Source organism: Cebus imitator, unplaced genomic scaffold (genome assembly GCF_001604975.1).
Source record: "Cebus imitator isolate Cc_AM_T3 unplaced genomic scaffold, Cebus_imitator-1.0 Scaffold323, whole genome shotgun sequence".
Lineage (NCBI taxonomy): Eukaryota > Metazoa > Chordata > Mammalia > Primates > Cebidae > Cebus > Cebus imitator.
In genome coordinates this window covers 1,986,434-2,006,226 of record NW_016107638.1, presented here as the reverse complement: position 1 = coordinate 2,006,226, position 19,793 = coordinate 1,986,434, and the positions used below count along the sequence as shown (strand labels likewise).

General features: G+C 43.1%; 1 protein-coding gene across 1 annotated transcript in view; it reads right to left on the bottom strand.

Moving 5' to 3' along the window:
- TMEM132D (transmembrane protein 132D) overlaps window positions 1-19,793 on the bottom strand; it is an 832,693-nt gene that overhangs the window by 320,714 nt on the left and 492,186 nt on the right. The gene's annotated exons all lie outside the window — the stretch shown is intronic.

Sequence of the window (19,793 nt, the reverse complement as noted above, 5' to 3'; positions counted from 1 at the left end):
ATGGATAGTGCACATGGATATGACACATGGATAGTGCACATGGATAGTGCATGACACCTTTTTTTAAAAGTGTCAATCATCTGTTTTGGGGAAACTGGTTTAATGGATCAAAATTTAGATGCAGTGGCTTCTTGGGGATGCTGTCCTGTTTCTTTTCAGAATCGCAGTGGCTGAGGTGGTGGCTGAGAGTGTGTTAGGGCTTTGCTGAAGGCACACTAAACCTTCTTCAGTATAGATAGGAACAGGTCAGTCTGTGATCGTCCTGTTTTCTTTTTGAGGGGAGCCAAGTTCACGTAATTACCTTAGGCTGCTGCTCAGAAACTTGGCCGAATAAGAACCATTCTCCTGAACCTCCCCTAAGAAACTTTGCAAAAACTCATCCTGAAAAGTCTTGAGTGGCTTCCTCTCATGAAGATAAATAAACTCCAGTGAGCTTAAACACTTCAGCAAGGAACTTACGCGAAACTGAGGTTGTTTTCTTCCTGCAGGTAATCTACATCACTCAGAAATGCCCATCAAAACTTGCAGTGACAGGTGTACAACAGAAAGAGCAAATAAATGTTATGTAAGGACTGTGGCTGAGACTTTCCCTGGGAAACATAAACATCCCCCAAAACTCCGCCACTCATTCGTCAGGCTTCTCAGAAAACACACCCATGCCACTGTCAGACAGACATATTTTTCCTGACAAGATCATCATTTTAAAATTAATATTTAAAAAAGCAACCATGTTTTTATTGTCACCATTTCCCCCTTAACAAGAATTAGAAATGGAATAAAATAACTTCATTCTCAAAGCGGTTTTGTGGCACTGCACATTTTTTGGTAACTGGCGGAGGATGCTGTGCCATGGATCAAACTGTACACTTCTCAGTGATGGGTGGAAAAAATAAAACCTGGGTCTGAGCAGGACATACAGCCATTACTGTCAATTGCAGCTTCTGCTCAGAAACATGAAGAGATTGGATCCTCCGCTGTCCACTGTTCCCTTCAATACATTTTTATAAGAGGTGGGAATACAAACCCCGGACAGGAAAGGAGCCATGAGGAGGACAGCCTCGAGAATGGAAATACTTCCCTGCAGTCCAAGTACTTGACCCAGTTGGTCAATACCATTATTGAGATCAGTTGGCTCAGAAACGACAATAAGTGTTTTCCTCACTAATCTCTACTAAGGAAACAGCTAGATCTGTCTGGGCCTGCATGAGTTCTTAGAAACTGTTGTAAGGTTCCTGTGATAGGTAGAATAAAGTACTCCCAAATATAGGCCATCCTGGAGAAGGGGGTGACAAAGGGATACCCGCAGGGAGGATTGTGGGAAGCAGGGTCTAGCAGCGTAGACACTGGGTGGCGTGCCAGGCTCGGCAGTGCTGAATTCTGCACACACAATGCCCGCAAAGGAAGGTAATAACATGAGACACCACGTCAGCTCAGACACATAACATAAAAAGACCACACACGGTATGATTTCATTTACAGAAATCATCCAGAAATGGCAAATCGATCACAGAAAGTTTTGTGGTTGCCTGGGGACAGAGGTGACAGACTGGCTGCAAAAGCTCACAGGAATCTTATGGGGGTGATAGAGACATTCTAAAGTGGGATGTGGTAATGGCTGCATGCCTCTGTAAATACAAGCACAGCCTTTAACTTGCATACCCAGAAGAGTATGAATTTTATGGAATGTAAATTATGCTTCGATAAAGCTCTTAAGAGGCTGCGTGTACTTCGCCCACCACACCTCTATATAAGTATTCCTCTAGAAATATCAGTACCCCCCAAAAATTTTATCAGCAAACATATGGGAGGCACCAAATAGAAATTACATTTCATTATGGAAAACTAGAGGCAGCAATTTTTACCCGTTAGATTGGTGCAAATGGAAATGTTTGACAATATTAGGGATAGCAAGAATGAGGAATGGTGCTCTAATATGAGACTGATGGACTTTTGATTTGGCAAAGCCACCTTGGAGAGGAATTTGTCAGTATTGGTAAAACAGAAAATACTCAAAACCTGAAGTCCAGTAACTAAGTATACACCCATACAAATGTATCTACCCATAAACGTGGGTGGGTGTATACTTAGTTACTGGGCTTCAGGTTATGAGTATTTTGTAATGTTCCTATGGAGATTTGCACAAGGACGTTCACTGAACACGTTTATACTAGTGAAAAAGGGATAACAACAAAAACGTCCAGACAGGCAAATGTGCGCTAAAAGAATGGACATTCTTTCTGTAGACTGCAAATGAGGCATATTAATACATATAAGAAGGATATGAGATGTCTTTGTAAGATAAAATACTATTATGTCTGTATATGTGTATCTACATAGATATATCTGTACATCTACATCTACAGAGATGTACGTAAATATCTATATATCTATAGATAAAATATATATCTATATACTAATCTATGTATCTAGATGTATTTCTATATAGATATATATATATAATATACTGATATAGATTTATCTAAATTTAATACACATTGATATAACATATAATATATAGTATATACTATATATGTGATATAAATCATACATATATATAATGTATTATAAAATAATATATAAATATAGTATATATTATAAAGTATACAATAGAGTATATGATATATTATCGAGATTATATATTTACATAGATATAATATATACTAAATAGATATCCAATATCTATATATTAGATGTAGATATCTATTATATTATAATATAGATTATAATCATATCTAAATATATATTATAACTATATAATATATATTATATAGCTATCTATATAGATATAAACAATTATATATCTGTACCTATAGAGATAGATATGGGTATGTCTTGGCATGAACAAATCTCAAAAACAAATTCCATAAAAAACAGTGGAATGATATGCTCACTATCATTATTTCTGTAAAATCAGCATAAACACATTTATGTAAAAGAGACACAGTAAACACACCGGCAGAAGTCCCCAGTGGAACAGCGGGTAGAGGAGGGGGACTGGAGATGAGGGCTGTGGTGGGGACTCTGATTACCGCCCACATTTCATTCCCGTCCTCTCTTTTACTACTAGAACCCTGGGCTGTAGACTGGGCACACACCCTGCAGTCAGATGGTTGGGAGTGGACACGTGACCAAGAGCAAGCCAGTGGAAGAGAACGAACCATTTGTGCGATTTCAAGGTCACGTCCACAAGAGACCTCGCCGTGTGCTACTTCCTCTCTTCCTTTCCTACTGGCTGGGAGGAGGGCTTGACGTTGCTGGGCCATTGCTGTCCCTGTGGATAAGGTCACTAAGAGACTGGAGGAGAGCAGCAGATGGAAGGAGCTGGGACTTTGGAAGTCCAGGGAGAGCAGACATGCTTTCCTTTGGTGGTGGTTTTGGCAGCTTGGGTTTCTCTTAGAGACAGAAGTAAACCTGTGATTGTCCTCACTCATTGCTAATGATTTCTTCTTCAAGCGCCTCCACTCAACACTCTCATAAAGGTATGGCATGTTGAATGATGACTTTATACCTCCAAATTTTTATTTCTTAAAAATATCCAAGAGCAAATACACAAAAGCAATATTCTTGCTAATTTTTATGGGGGCAATGTATATCTATATTGCCTATATGTTATGCCTATGTCTTTGGGTTTTTGCAACTTGACAATGTAACCAAGAAGTATGAAGGCAGTCACATTGCTTGCACACCTGAGATTGTGACTTCACAGTTGTTTTCACTAGGGATATCTCACATAAACCTACTTACTGGTTTGTGGGTGAATCTATGTAAATCTCATATCATCTCCCAAGTCCTGAGCAGAAAAATAACCCCATTCTTAATCTCATAGGCATATTGACAATATTCTTCTGGTTTTTTGGTTCAAAGGGGTGTATAGAGCCCATTTTCCAATTTCAACAGCTCACCTCTCTCAGAACCTCTCAACATAGAAAATCTAATAGTGTTTATTAACCTCTTTAAATGGTCTTTTATAAATTCTTCTTTGCCCTGTGAGCTTTCAGAAGAGAATATTGCTTGTCTGGGAGGCTGAGTTTGCCATGCCCATCACTCACCAAGTGTGTGTTTGTCACTTAGGATCAGAAATCAGATTTAATTATGGTCTTGATGTACAAGGGTCTTTAAAACATGCCCAATCTAAATTATGTTATGCATTTAAACTTTCCAGTGAATGCCATAAAACTAAATGAAATATAGCTCTGGAAAGCTATCAGATTGGTATCCATCAGAAATTTCACATTTTCTCGTTTGGGTCTAGGAGGACTAGCAGAGAAAGGAAACTGGGAATTCAGGAAAACTGTAAGAATGACACCTTCCTGTTTCTTCCCCAATGCCCAGAAATGTGTCTGATATAATCAGTGATTATGATTGAGGCTGAATGAATTTCACAAATAATTTCACTCTCCTTTATGAGTCAAAGCTTTCTTTCCAAAATTTTCCTAGAATAGAACTGAAAGTCAAATTCCACAGTAGCATCCAGTTTGGAGAACTCACACCTGCATTGGCTGGACTGAGCTCTGCTTTGGTTCATCTCAGACTGTGATGCCAGAAGGCATTTAAGATACCAAAAACTCACAGGCAGAGGCATAGTTGATGGCCTCTGCAACCAGGGACTTTTGTTTCAGGCCAAAGACTTTCTACATGGGGAAATCCTAGAAAAACAGGTGTATGTGGGATCTGAAAGTTATGTGCTCCAGTTCTCTCAGCCAGACCCAGCACCCCATGTTGCTTTTATGCCACCAACATTAATTGTATGCCTACTGTTTGATAAGCACGGTATGGAGTGCAGGAGACATGTTCTGGGCAAACAGACATAAACCTTGTCTATCTCTGACACTTTTGGCTGCAAGTAAGAGAAAGCACAACAGATGGTGGCTTAAATCATAGGGAAATGCTTTCTTTAAAAGAAGCCTGGAGATAAATGGTCTCAGCTCAGTGATACCATCATCTTTCCCTGCTTCTGAACTGCTATCCTTAGTGCCTGATTTTTTCCCTCCTGAAGCTTGTCACTTCATGGCTGCAAGATGGCTCCCTAAGCTCCAGGCATCACTTCCTCACTTGACTGTGTCTGTAGGAAGCAGAGCAAGGGAGAGCTCTTTTGTGGGGCTCACTTCTTGTATGTGGGAAGCCCAATCTTTCCAAGAAGACAATCAGCAAATATGCCTTTATGTCTCCTTGAGCAGTACCAGAAAACTTGTTCATTCTATCATAAGGGATGATGGAAAGGTATCTGGGTTGGCCCGAATAATGTGGACAGGCAAAGGGGTAGGGGGTTGGCTGTGGAGCAGTCACCAGGGCATGATGAGGACCACGTCTTCACTGTAGGGAAAGACACATGATATATAAATTGTAATTTTAGTAATACTATAGGTGGGGAAGATTGGATGCCCTAATAAAGACTTCTGTTATATCCTAGCCACCTAGCAATTCATACCATGGGGAAGTTTTCATTATGAAAAATTTAATCTGAGAGCCTCCTCCTCTCTCAACCTCTCTCAATAAAGGGAACACTTCTTAGAAGATGCATATCTATTTATATATTTATCCATCCACCCATCCATCTATCCATCCATCCATCCATCCATCCATCATCTACCAATTGTCTTGGTCTGTTTCATGCTGCTATAAAAGAATACCTGAGTCTAGTAATTTGTAATAAACAGAAATTTATTTGGCTCATGGCTCCAGAGGTTGGGGCATCCAAGATCGAGGAGCTTAGAGTGGCCATGAAGCCAGATGGCCAAGGTCATGGCCAAGTCTGGGGGGGACCTCCTTGCTGCACCATCCCATGGCAGAATGTGGAAGGGCAAAGGAGCACACACATGGGACAAGGGCATGGGAACTGACCTCATCCTTGTATTAGGAGCCCACTCCAGTGATAGCCAACCCACTCCTGCAAAAGCTAACCCATTCCAGTGATAACCAACTACTTCCTCAATAGCTTACCCACTCCCACCATAACCAGCCCACTGCTGCAATAGCTAACCCATTCCCATGATAAACAACCCCTCCTGCAACAGCTAACTCACTCCTGAAATAACTGCATTAATCCACTTGTGACGGCAGAGCCCTCATGAGCTTCTCAACTCTCAAAGGTCCCACCTTTCTACCCTGGTGCACTGGGGATTAAGTTTCCAGGACGTGAGCTTTGGGTAACACATTCACATCACAGCACCTTATCTACTTGTATAGCAAAGAATGAGGACATCTCAGAAAAAATTCCAGTAAGATTTTACCAGGAATTTGAGAAAAGTGGCTATAACAATTATATGCATGATTAGGATCTGCAGTTCTCCTAGGAATTATACTAATTTTGAAAATAGAAAGCAAACAGAGAGGAATTAACACATATTGCAAAGCCATAATAGGTAAAACTAGGTGGCACATAGGAACCAATATACAAATATACATGGTGAACAGGGAAGACAATTTGGAAAGAGTTATATGTGTGTGTGTACATATATACTTTTATTTTTTTGAGACAGAGTTTCACTCTATTGCCAGGCTGGAGTGCGGTGGCATGATCTCGGCTCACTGCAACCTCCGCCTCCCGAGTTCAAGTGATTCTCCTCCCTCAGCCTCCCAAGTAGCTAGGATTAGGTGCACACCACCACACCTAGCTAATATTTGTATTTTTAGTAGAGATAGGGTTTCACCATGTTGGCCAGGATGGTTCTGATTTCTTGACCTTGTGACCTGCCCACCTTGGCCTGCCAAACTGTTGGATTGCAGGTATGAGCCACCATGCCTGGCCCTAGAATTTTCATACAGTTAACATTTGTATTATAGAAGGTGATATTAAAATTAGTAGGAACACAGATTATTTCATAAATATTTGGTAAAGTGTGATTATGATGATAGATCATTATGTAAAAAGAAAAATTACAATTTTCTAATTGCATACAACAATACGTTCTAGACAGAGAAATATGGTTTCATCTAGAATAGGTTCCAGGAAGGAGGAGAGCCCCTGACAGCTTCCCTTGTGTCCCAGGAACGATAAGTGAGGCCCCAAATGCAGAATGGGGAAAAGGCCAAGTAGGGGGTGGGGTGGGAACATACACACAAGGTCAGAACTCCAAAAAGACTATCCAGTCGCAGACACATTAGTCAAGAGCGCGTCCTCTGAATTTAAAACCTGCTGGCATCTGCTAGGCTGGCAAGCCTGCAGCCTGCCAGGGGGTCTGCGGTCCAGGCTGTCGACCCGCCTGATGATGTTGTTGTTCTGTTTTGCTTCAGGCTTTTGGCAGTCTGAAGCCATGATTTTCAGTTTCTGTCTCTGGTGATAAGTGGAAAAGACAGAAAGGAAAGGGGGTTCCTGGCCCAGCCGGAAAATGGAACTGAGAACCCCCTGCCGTCTTCCCTCCTTCTGACCTCCCTGCCAGGCTCGGTCCTCGATCCTCTTCACAGGGACAGCCACCTCCGCTATTTTCACAACAGAAATTCCTGGTTCCGCCTCTCAAAAATCCAGTTAACCAACCTCAGCACCTAATGGACTCAACATGAAAAGAGAGCTGTAAAATGTGTATTTTCTCAAAGAAAAATAATTGGGGAAAATCTATCATCTTTGTGCCAGGCTAAATACATAACGTTTTTCAAATTAACTATATGTTGTTCCATTTGAATGGGAAAGCAACCAATATCTTGGTGGAAAAAACGTGAGTCATATCACGTTGGTCATTTAGAAAGTATTCCATGAAGAAAAATGCAGCAAAACGTATTCAGGTGTGGTTTTGCAACAGTGAAAAACGTTTAGCACACCGAGTAAGAGTGTGTCCATCTGCGGCTCCGGAGTGAGGGGCTGAGACGCTCCTCTTTCATTCCACCACCGAAGTGTGCCCTGAACCTCACCGTCCATTTTCCTTTTCTACACTGAGCCATGACAAAGCTGCGTGACTTTTGGCTGTAGAATTATTAAAGCGTGTCATTCTGAAACTGCCATGCTTGACCACTACGATCTATTCGGGAGGATACAGTGAAAGGCTTGGGATTCTGCAGAAACCCCCAGACCAGGTGTTTACATAAAGGCAACAGTTACAGGACCACCCATATGTCAGCCCTGGGGTAACGTGGTTTACAAGGACAGAGCATGGTGGCTATGTGTGTAATCCCAGCCCTTGGCGAGGCTGAGGCAGAAAGATTGCTTGAGGCCAGGAGTTTGAGACCAGCCTGGACAGTATTGTGAGACTTCTTCCCTACAAAAGGTTTTATAAAATTAGCCAAGCATGGTGGCATGGGTCTGAAGTCCCAGATACTTGGGGAGGCTGAGATGGGAGGATGGCTGGAGCCTGGGAGGTAGAAGTTGCAATGAGCCGAGATCACGCCACTGCACTCTAGCCTGGGCAAAGAGCGAGGCCCTGTCTTAAAAAAAAAAAAATACGTACATCATTTAATCCTCACCCTAACCATGCAAGGGATTTGGCTAGTCAGTACCTTACAAATAAGGAGGTGAAAGCACAGAGAGAGTAAGCCACTCTTCCAAGGTCACACAGATAATAAGCTCGGATTGCAGCCCAGCCCTCTGGCTCCAGTCTGCGTGCCATTCTCCCCACTCCTCAACCCCCACCTCTGTTCTCCTGACTCCTCACTCTGAGCATCTAGCACAGGGCCCCGTACTCTGGAGGTGTTTGATGACATGTAAAGATCTGAATTGATCCAGCCAGGTCAGCCTGAGGAATAACGTGCCTCGTCTCCTCTCCACGGGTCCCCTGGGTGTGTGACAATGGGTGCCTGTGTTTCAGTACAACCTGGGGACGTGAGGGAGGGTAGCGTGTTCTCAGTGAAGCCGGGACTCGAGGGCTGCATTTGCTTCCATTTCCCCAACCCGGAGTCTCCAGAGGCAAGAAGCAACTCCTTCAGGCTGCCGGGGAATGTGCTGCTGAGGGCTCAGGTTTCCTATGCGCACATCCATCACCTGCTGTCGGAACTTGATGTCGCTGCATGGCTGGGGAATGGCAGAGAGAGAGAGACGGGGAACTCTTCAGAGAGTCTTGATTATGAACCTCAGCAGCTTTCCCAGAAGCATGTCCCTGAGGTCGGCACAAAATTCAAATCCAGGTGTTGTCTAGAAACCAACATTTGTTTGATCCTGTACAGCTCTGGCTCTGTGGCATTTTCACCAAGAAAGGAGGAAGATTGGCTGTGATCATCCGTCCCAGTAGGAAGATCGGCTGCAATCAGCCTTCAGAGTCCCTCTGAAAAGGTGTCCCGTGAGGGATGGGTCACTGCATTGTCCACGGGTCTGTGAGACTTCCTGACTTCAGCGCTCGGCTGGAAATGCTAAATCTCAACCCACCAACATGCCGCAACCCTTTGGTACAAGCGCAGGCACCATTTCTCTTTCCTTTTCTTTTCTTAAGACAGGGTCTTGCTCTGTCACCCAGGCTGCAGTTCAGTGGTGCGATCACAGCTCACTGCAGCCTCAGCCTCCTGGGCTCAAGCCTTCCTCCCATCTCAGCCTCCTAAGTCATTTTTAAAACTGAATTCTTTCTTTCTCACTGACTGTGACGTCAAGAGGATGGGTGAGGGGTCTGGTGGGACAGCCACCATCTGCAGCAATGGAGGAGCTCGTGTGAGACTGAGGACGGAGTCCGGGGGGTATTTCTCGCAACACCCACAGCCGGCTTGTTCCAGGACTTCCACTTACGTAAAGCAGTAGCTTCTGCTTCGTTTTGCTAGTTTGGGCTGTGTTTTCAGTCACAGGCTGCTGAAGGAGACCCCACTGATAGAAATGTTTTCCAGGATTGTGGCAGGCACCTTGTAAATTCAAACTCAGTCCTACATACAAACCATCGGAGGAATTAGTAATAACCAAACAATATTCTTCATCTGGAACTTTCCTTCCAAACCAACTCTGTACCCAGAGGGAAGAGGTCCCACGAGTTGAGTAATTCCTCTCGACTGGCGTCGAAGACTTGTCAGCCAAGGTGACTGCTCCAACCCGGGGGGGTTACATCTTGAATATGCTGGGAAACAGCAACTGGCTTTCAAAAACACTCCCAGGTATGTCCCTCTTAGGAGAATTTAGACACAGACTTTAGAATACACACATAACTCGCTGAAAGAAGACAGTACAGCAAGGACTAAATTCACAACACAGGTGTTAGGGGTGACTGAAAAGCATTCATGCAGAGTGAGGAGGAAAGCGCATTGATGCATTTAAAACAGATTTTAACCTGGGAAAACTCAGCTCACACACAACTTTTGAGGAACACATCTGTTGTGGAAAGTGCAATGAACTTGAAATGGGAAAAGCAAAGCAGACAAAAGCAAGAACACTTCCGGAGCAATTTGCTGACATTCATGCAATTACCATTCATCGAACCTCCACTTTGCACCAGGCAAGAATGCAGGGAAACGAGAGACCGGCCCCTGCTGCCAACCTTCTGTTGACTGGCACTGGTTAGAAAATTAATGTTAAAACCTGGTAAATGATAGTGGTACATGTATGAAGGGGAAAGAGAACAATAAGGGTGCTTGTCAGGAAGGAAGGCAGAAGAAACTCTGCAGAGGGGACATTTTAGCGAAGACCTAAGACAGGTGAGAGGTAGCCAAGGGGTACCAAAGAAGAGCTTGTTCCAGGCAGGAGGAGTGGCGGGATCCAAGGCCTTGAGGTTGGCATGTGCTTTGCGTGTTGGGGGGTCAGCAAGGATGCCCATGTGCATGGAGAGACGTGAGAAAATAAGGGATCAGTAGGTGATGGGGTCAGAGAGAAAAGGAGCCAGAAGCTGTACAGCCTTGAGAGGGCTTAAGGCTTTACTTGAGTCACATGAGATGAGGATGCAGCTGGAAGCTTTTCTTTCCTTTTTTTTAAAAAAGTTAGCATGGAAGCGTATTGGGCCATTTTGCATCGTTATAAAAACCTGAAACTGGGTCGGGGGGGGTTGTTTGTTTGTTTGTTTGTTTGTTTATGTGAGACAGAGTCTCACTCTGTTGCCCAGGCTGGAGTGCAGCGGTACGATCTCGGCTCATTGCAACCTCTGCCTCTCGGGTTCAAGCAATTCTCCTGCCTCAGACTCTTCGGTAGCTGGGACCACAGGCACATGCCACCATGCCAAGCTAATTCCTCTATTTTTGGTAGAGACAGGGTTTCACCGTGTTGGCCAGGCAGGTCTCAAACTCCTGACCTCAAGTGTTCCGCCTGCTTTAGCCTCCCAAAGTGCTGGGATTACAGGTGTGAGCCACTGCACCTCACCAAGAGTGGGTAATTTATAAAGAAAAGAAGAGGTTCAATCAGTTCGTTTCTGCAGGCTGTACAGGCAGCCTAGCACCAGGATCTGCTTCTGGGGAGGCCTCGGGAAGCTTCCAGTCATGGCAGCAGCAGAAGAGGGCATTGCATAGTGAGAGTGGGAACAAGGGAGAGACAGCGGGGGCCGGAGGGTGAAGGGGAGATGCCATCCTTTTTTAAACAACCAGATCTCCTGTGAGCTACCTGAGCGAGAACTCACTCATCACCCAGGGGATGGTGTAAGCCAGTCACGAGGGATCCACCCCCACAATCCCAGTCAAGTCCCACCAGGCCCCACCTCCAAAACTGGGGACTGCATTTCAATATGAGGCTTGCAAAGGCACAGATCCAAACCCTGTCAGGAAGCCACCTGACTTGCATGATGAAAAGATCATTTATTTTCTTAACATGAAGATGGATGCCAAGTAAGCATAGGGCTGTAGGAGAGACTGACAGTAGGACCCCAGGTGGATGTGAATTAAGCGAGGACAGGACTCCTCCATGTACGTCTTTCAATAGCATTTTAATTTTTGAACATCTACATGTATTTGTGTTCTCATCAGCTGAGGCTGCTATAGCAAAATACTAGAGGCTTGCTGGCCTAAGCCACAGAAACGTGTTCCTTACGCCTCTGAAGGCTGGAAGCCCGAGATCAAGGGCCACTGATTGGGCTCCTGGTGAGGGCTCTCTGACTGGCCTGCAGACAGGTGCCTTCTCATTGCTCACACGGGGGGAGACAAACAGGAAGCTTTCTGGTGTCGTTCTTTATAATGGTACTAATCTCATCATGGGGCTCCACCCTCATGACCTCATCCAAATCTAATCACCCCCAAAAGCTCCCATCTCCTAAAACCCCACACTGGAGTTAGGGCGTCAACATCATGTAAATCTTGGGGAGACATGAACATCAGCCCATAACCATTAGACTGAAAGAAGACATAAATATGGGCTCCCCTGGCTGCTGTGGGAAGAGCAGGCTGTGGGCCTGGGACAGAGGCAGGGAGAGGGGTCAGGAGGTACTGAGCGACCCCAGGGCAGGTGTTGCAGCTTGGACCAGTGGTGCTGTGGGGAGGTGAAGAGGAACGGCAGGCTTGGGGTGTCTTTTTGGGAGCAGAACCAGCAGGATTTTCTGTGGGCTTGGGTAAACAGAGTAGTCAGGATGTCTCCTTCGAAGACCTCCAGATTTCTTTCTTACGGTGCCCTTGTACGAAAAGATGGCGGATTTCATTAGGAAGACGATTCCTGATTCCACTGCAAGCCCTCCCATAGTCCATCACTACAATATTTAGGTGACTTCCCTTGAATCTTAAAAAAATTAGGGGGGAAGAGTTCATGGAAGATACCAGGTCTTTTTCTTTAGTAAGCTTTCTTTTATCTGAAGGGAAAATCTCATCAGATTCTCACTCACATTTTAGATAACAGCATGTTAGACAAATCAATTAAATCCCTCAAATCCATTAATTCACTCAGAAATCTTATAAAATATGAAATCTTATAAAAATATAAAAAAGAAGTATTCTTTCCTCATAAACATACGTGCATTTCATGATGATTAGATTAAAAAAATATTGTACCTGTTAAGATTTAAGTCAGATATTTGTATTTTAGAGTAAATCAAATTTAGCTTTGCGACATACACTTTTTGAAAACAGTACATGTCTGTATACATTAACAAAGTGAATTAGACACAAAGAAAGTTTTGTAAGCAGTCTTCACAATGTATTTTTTTTTTTTTTTAATTAAGATGGAGCCTCGCTCCATTGCCCAGGCCCGAGTGCAGTGGCACGGTCTCAGCTCACTGCAACCTCCATCTCCTAGGTTCAAGCAATTCTCCTGTCTCAGCCTCCCAAGTAGCTGGGACTACCGGTGCCTGCCACCACGCCTGGCTGACTTTTGTATTTTTAGTAGAGATGGGGTTTTACCTTGTTGGTCAGGCTGGTCTTGAACTCATGATCTCAGTTGATCCACCGGCCTCTGCCTCCCAAAGTGCTAGGATTACAGACGTGAGGCACCGGGCCGGGCCCAAGATGTGTTTTTTACAAAAAAATGTATCCATATATAGACGAACACACACGAGCATACACGTGTGCGCATATGTATATGCAATGTAGATATGAACACACGTGTACATGCATATGCACCACATACTGGGCAAGCAGATGCACTTTCACTAAAGACATAATGGAAAATAGGTTACTTCGTATGCATCATGGACGGTGCGCTGTGTAATCAGACTCCATTGTAGATGGCAGCACTGCACCCCCACCCGCGCCGAGCAGTGCAAGTGTTCAGGTATCTTCTAGCCTGTACTCCCGGCAGAAGTATCCCTTAACAAACTTAAGGGTTTTGTTTCCAGCCCTTAATTTTTCTCCCTGTCTCATATCTGTCTGGTTCCAATCCAGTCTGCATATTAATGACAGATTTATTTTCCCTTAACAATGGTCTCTATTAGATAAAGCAGAAGGTATTTGATCAAAGCATAGCAGCTGCCGGAAAAGGCTACTCAGAACGAATTTTGAACCAGGTTCCAACATTTCAAAGTCAAAAATGAAAAGAAATTTTTTAAAGCTTTGATTAAGACTTGGACAATGAAGCTAAAATTATTAAATTAGTTTGCTTCACAGCACTTCAGCAGCGTTTAGGTTATAATTACAACCGCAGGCTAATTCTCAGGAAAACACAAAGACTGCAGCCCAACTCCGTATCTCATAAAGACAATGAGTACAGAGGATCACAATGTTAATCTGTTAAGTGTAAACCTTTAACACACAACACAACACTTATAACCCTGACTGTCACTTCTTCATCTGTAAGAATTCTGGGATCCTTAGAAATGGGAAGTGGCCCTGTCCTCTCTGTCTCTGGGAAGCCTAGAGGGAAAGTCACCAGGTGGTGACTTTCTTTCTTTTGGTTATTTATCTTCTGATAACTAAGTACAAAAATTTCTAAATAACTTTTAGTGGAATTACCTTAAATATCACCATGAATAGATACTAAATTATTAAAATACATGAATCTGTTTCCAGATTTTAAAAATCTAGGCCCGTAACCCATTTTTCTTTCCTTTTCTTTTTTTTCTTTTTGAGAAGGAGTCTTGCTCTCTCACCAGGCTGGAGTGTAGTGGCACGATCTCGGCTCACTGCAACCTCTGCCTTCCAGGTTCAAGCGATTCTCCAGCCTCAGCCTGGTGAGTAGCTGGGACTGTAGGCGTGCACCACCATGCCCAGCTAATTTTTATATTTTTAGTAGAGATGGGGTTTCACCATGTTGGCCAGGATGGTCTCGATCTTTTGACCTCGTGATCCACCCACCTCGGCCTCCCAAAGTGCTGGGATTACAGGTGTTAGCCACCGTGCCTGGCCCCCATTTTTCTTAATCTTCAAGTTAAAATTTAGCTAATCTTAATGTAAATAGCCAGAGATGGAGAGTGATTTCCATACTGGAAGAGAGTGCAGAGCTTCTCCAGTAGCCTAAGTTCACCTGGCCTCCTTACCCTGTGTCTTCACGATATCCTCAGAGTCCTTCTGCCTGTGTCCCTCCACCTCCGCGTATTAGAATCTAAGTGATCTCTTCCTCTCTGGCTTAATGTGAGGACCTAGGAGAGCACCGATACGCATTAGCCTTTAACACACATCCACCAAACAGGAGTTGTTCTATCCCTATATCAATGACATGTTTTTTTAAGCATGTAGTTTTATAATTTATTTGTAGAATGTGCTTTTTCTTCATTACTCCTATTCTATGAATGATTTCGGCTATTTTAAGCATCTGTTTTTCTAGAGGAATTTTAGAATTATTTTGTTATTTTTCTGAACACCCTGCTAGAATTTTTCAAAATTCTAATAAGAACACTGAACTGTTAGCATTACTGCATTTATAGATTACTTTGTAGTGAATCAACTGCTTTTTGATAGTAGCTATTCAATCATCTCAGAATATAAAATGCCATTCCAATACTGATATCTTAATTCTCAGCCCTTAGCAAAGTTTGGGAGTTTTTTTTTCCTATTGTTTTCAAAAAATTTTCCTTGAGGTTATTCTTTGGTACTTTAAATTTTTATACAAGGCAATTTTTATATACCATTGAGAGCTGTTCAGGAAAAAAAATAAAGTAGACTGTAAGTCCATGAGTCCTCACATTTCTGGGTCATGAACCTATCTGAAAATATGGTGGCTTCAGACATTTATGAAAACTCTCTGTCTAAATAAACGTATGTATATATCTATCTGTGTTTGTAAATATATTCATGTGTCCATATGTGCACAAATATGTGTGTGTGTGGATCATACTTTGTCAGACTTTCATAGATTCCAGCCCTATTTATGTACCACACTTAGGTAAATCTGCTGCAGTACTTCTTAAGGAGAGAGACTGGGACACATGCAAAGAGAGAAACTCTTTTTTTTTTTTTTTGGAGACAGAATCTCACTGTTTTGCCCAGGCTGGAGTGCAGTAGTGCAATGCTGGCTCACTGCAACCTCCACCTTCTGTGTTCAAGTGATTCTCCTGCCTCAACCTCCTGAGTACCTGGGATTACAGGTGCCCACCACCATGCCTAGCTAATTTTTGTATTTTCAGTAGACATGGTTTTTCACCATGTTGGCCAGGCTGGTCTCGAACTCCTAACTTCCGGTGATCCACCTGCCTCAGCCTCCCAAAGGGCTAAGATTACAGGCGTGAGCCACCATTCCTGGCCAGAGAAATTCTCTTTTATTTGAAGTGGTTATTATATGGGTCTGTCTGTATTCCAGCCTACTTATGTCTCTCCTGGGCAAAAAGAAAGAGTAAGGCGTAAAGCTAAGGTAAAAATCGGTGTGTCTGACCCTCACACAACACTACACTCCCTTGCACACATGTACGCACATGTGCATGAGTGCACACACACACACACACACACACACACACACACAAAGGCTTAGAAGAGGACAAGCCACTGAGGCATGACAATGCGAATATATTCCTGCATACTTCCAGAAAAAACGTTAAAAGAATGTGTGAAAGGGGGTTGGCATGATGGCTCATGCCTGTAATTTCAGCACTTTGGGAAGCAAAGGCAGGTGAATAACCTGACTTTGAGAGTTCAAGACCAGCCTGATCAACATGGGGAAGCCCTATTTCTACTAAAAATACAAAAAATTAGCTGGGTGTGGTGGTGCATGCCTGTAATCCCAGCTACTCAGGTGGCTGAGGCAGGAGAATTGCTTGAACCTGGACGGCAGAGATTGCGGTGAGCCGAGGTCGCACCATTGCACTCTAGGCTGGGCAACAAGAGTGAAACTTCATTTTAAAAAAATAATGTGTAAAAGCTTTCTATGTTTTTGAATCATTTCCATTCTAGCAGCAAAACACACCATGTAAAAGAAATTTTTATCCTGTTGGAGCTGACAACGTAGTGGTGAATCATTTGTGTAAATTATGAATTACCAATTTCAGCAATTTGATAGGCTAATTTGTCACCAACATTATGAGACGCTCCCATATTGTTCTAACTCCCGTAAAATAAATAAAAGCATTTCTTTGCATATGGAGTGTGAAAACAAGAGGTACCTATAAATAGTAAATAGTAAATACACATATTTGGACACAATATTACTTCTTATCATTACATTACAGAGCTTCCCCATTACCTATTCCAGGGAGTGTAAATACCTCTTATCTGCAAAGTCTTCCCTGAGAAAGCGGTTCCACTTCTGCACGTGTGCAGACATTGCAGAGACCTGTGCTTGATGAGGACTATTAGTTAACGGAGACTTTTGAATCTTAGCATGTGTATGCCTAGGAAAGTCACTTAAAGTTCTGAATGCTTCATTAGAGCATAAACCCTCCTCTAAATAGAAACATGGAATCCTCTGCCCCGTTTCTTCTGGGGCACTGTCACCCAGTGGGACTTTGTCCCGTGATGGATGTGTTCCAATGATGGATGTGTTCCAAGTCTGCTCATCCACTACAGCGGCCGTGAGGTCCGCATGGATCCTGAGCACCTGAGAGGTGGCCAGAGCCACCGAGGAACGAAGCTTTTCATTCTAGTTAATTCTAAGTTCACCCTGTAGCAATAGTACAATAGTGTATTAGTCCGTTCTCATGCTGAAGATAAAGACATACCTGAGACTGGATACTTTATAAAGAAAAAGAGTTTTTGTTTGTTGGTTGTTTTGGCAGGGTCTCACTCTGTCCCCAAGCTGGAGTGCAGTGGCGCAATCTCGATTCATTGGAATCTCCGCCTCCCGGGTTCAAGCAATTCTCTTGCCTCAGCCTCTTGAGTAGCTGGGATTATAGGCACCCACCACCACTCCCGGCTAATTTTGTATTTTTAGTAGAGACAGGGTTTCACCATGTTGGCCAGGATAGTCTCAATCTCCTGACCTTGTGTTCTGCCCTCCTCGGTCTCCCAAAGTGCTGGGATTACAGGCATGAGCCACCACTGTGCCTGGCCTTCTCAATGAACTTTTAAAGTACTTGTCTGACTCCAGAAAAAAAATCTGATGTTAATTTTATTGAAAGTGAATTGAAGTTATATGTTAACTTTTTTAAACCTTTAAGTTCAGGAGTATATGTGCATACATTGCATACGTAAACTTGCGTCATGGGTTTGTCGTATCTTAAGGAGATCGGACAGCTTCATGATATTAACACTTAATTCGAGGACATGGTAATCATCTCATTTCTAGCAGTTTTGCTGGACATTTAAGGGTATTTTATAGCTTCTTATATTCAGACTTTGAAATGTTTTTAAGTTTATGAGTAAGAACTTGATTTAAAATTTTGTATCATTTTAAGTGGGTCTTATTGTTTTGTTGTTGTTTACAGATATGAATGCCATTAATTTCATGCTGATCTTTATCAACTCATTATTTCATTAATTTTTCTTTCTGCTTTTTAATGTTTCCCATTGATTTCTGAGAATTTTCTGGGTACATAATTATGTTGTTTGTAAGAGAGATAGTTTTACATTTCCATTATCCATTTCCGTTATGCATTCTAATGCTTATACTTGCTTTTAATTATCGGATTGATAAATTAATATCACCAACACAGTGTTAAGTGATGGTGGAGACAGCAGCCATCTCTGTTACATTCCTGACTTCAGTAAACTATTCTGCTTTAGTATTTTATGGTTTAGCTTTGTTTTGTTTCGGATTTTTGTTTTCCGGGACAATATCTTCCTCTGTTGCCCAGGCTGGAGTGCAGTGGTGTGATCTTGACTCACTGCAACCTCTACCTCCCAGGATCAAGGGATCTTCCTGCCTCAGCCTTCTGAGTAGCTGGGACCATGCCCAGCTAATTTTTAATTTTTTTTGTAGAGACGGGGTCTTGCTCTGTTGCTCAGGGTGGTCTTGAACTCTTGGACTCAAGCAATCCTCCCACCTTGGCCTCCCGAGGTGTTGAGATTACAGGTGTGACCCACCATGATCAGTCTAATTGCTGCTATTTTTAATAGCCGATTTCAGTTAGAGTGATATTGCTGAGCCATCACCTTCTCTGAGGCTCTGAGGGGACAGAACATCTCTCGGCTCTTGACTCCCCTCGTTCTGTGACATTATCATCTCATGTTCATCGGCAGTCCGTCTTCCACAAATATATCAGGATCAATTCTTCCCCAGTGTTCTCACTCCCATTGTTCTCACTGTGTTACGTTCACTGCTTTCTTCCTTTCTTTACAATATTGCATATGGTACCTTGGAAGGTAGGAGGTGAACAGGGTTGTTTAATCCGCCTCCTTCAACTACAATTACCAAATGAAATTTTGACTGTAATGAAGTACTCTAACAATCCACACTTTTTATTCATTTTTTTAAAATTAGTCTGTTATCAGTAATCTACATTAGAATGTCAGAACAACTAGCCAAGATATCAGAAAATCCCATTTCAAAGACACTCTAAAAAAACTACCAAATATTTCTGTCATTAAAATTTATTTTAAAAAACGCCCATTGCTTGTGTGGAGTCCAAATTCCTGTCCTGAAGAAAACATGACAGGATATGACAGGCTGTCTCCCTGAAGCATGAACAGCTTAAATAAATTGATTTGTTTATTCAGGAACCTTCTGTGGGAGGCATCACTAGCTGTCTATGCAAAATCCATTTTCTTCTTTTCCCCCTACTAAATGAACATTAATTTTGTTTGGGCTGACAATGAATCCACCCTTAAGAAAAACAAACAACAAGTACCCTCCTTACAATGGGGTGGGTGGGTGTGGCTTTGCCTAATACTATAAAATTCAGAAGTCTACTAGGGATTTTGAAAACATTTTGCTTTCCTGTTGTAAGTGTCACCCCTCCTCCTCATTCTCCCTATAGAGAAGCAAGGAGCAGGAGGACACATCTTAAAACCATGAGGGACCAAGCACGGTGGCTCACACCTGTAATCCCAGCACTAGGGTCAGGCGTGGTGGCTCACACCTGTAATCCCAGCAGTAGGGTCAGGCGTGGTTGCTCACTCCTGTAATCCCAGCACTAGGGTCAGGCGTGGTGGCTCACACCTGTAATCCCAGCACTAGGGTCAGGCGTGGTGGCTCACACCTGTAATCCCAGCACTAGGGTCAGGCGTGGTGGCTCACACCTGTAATCCCA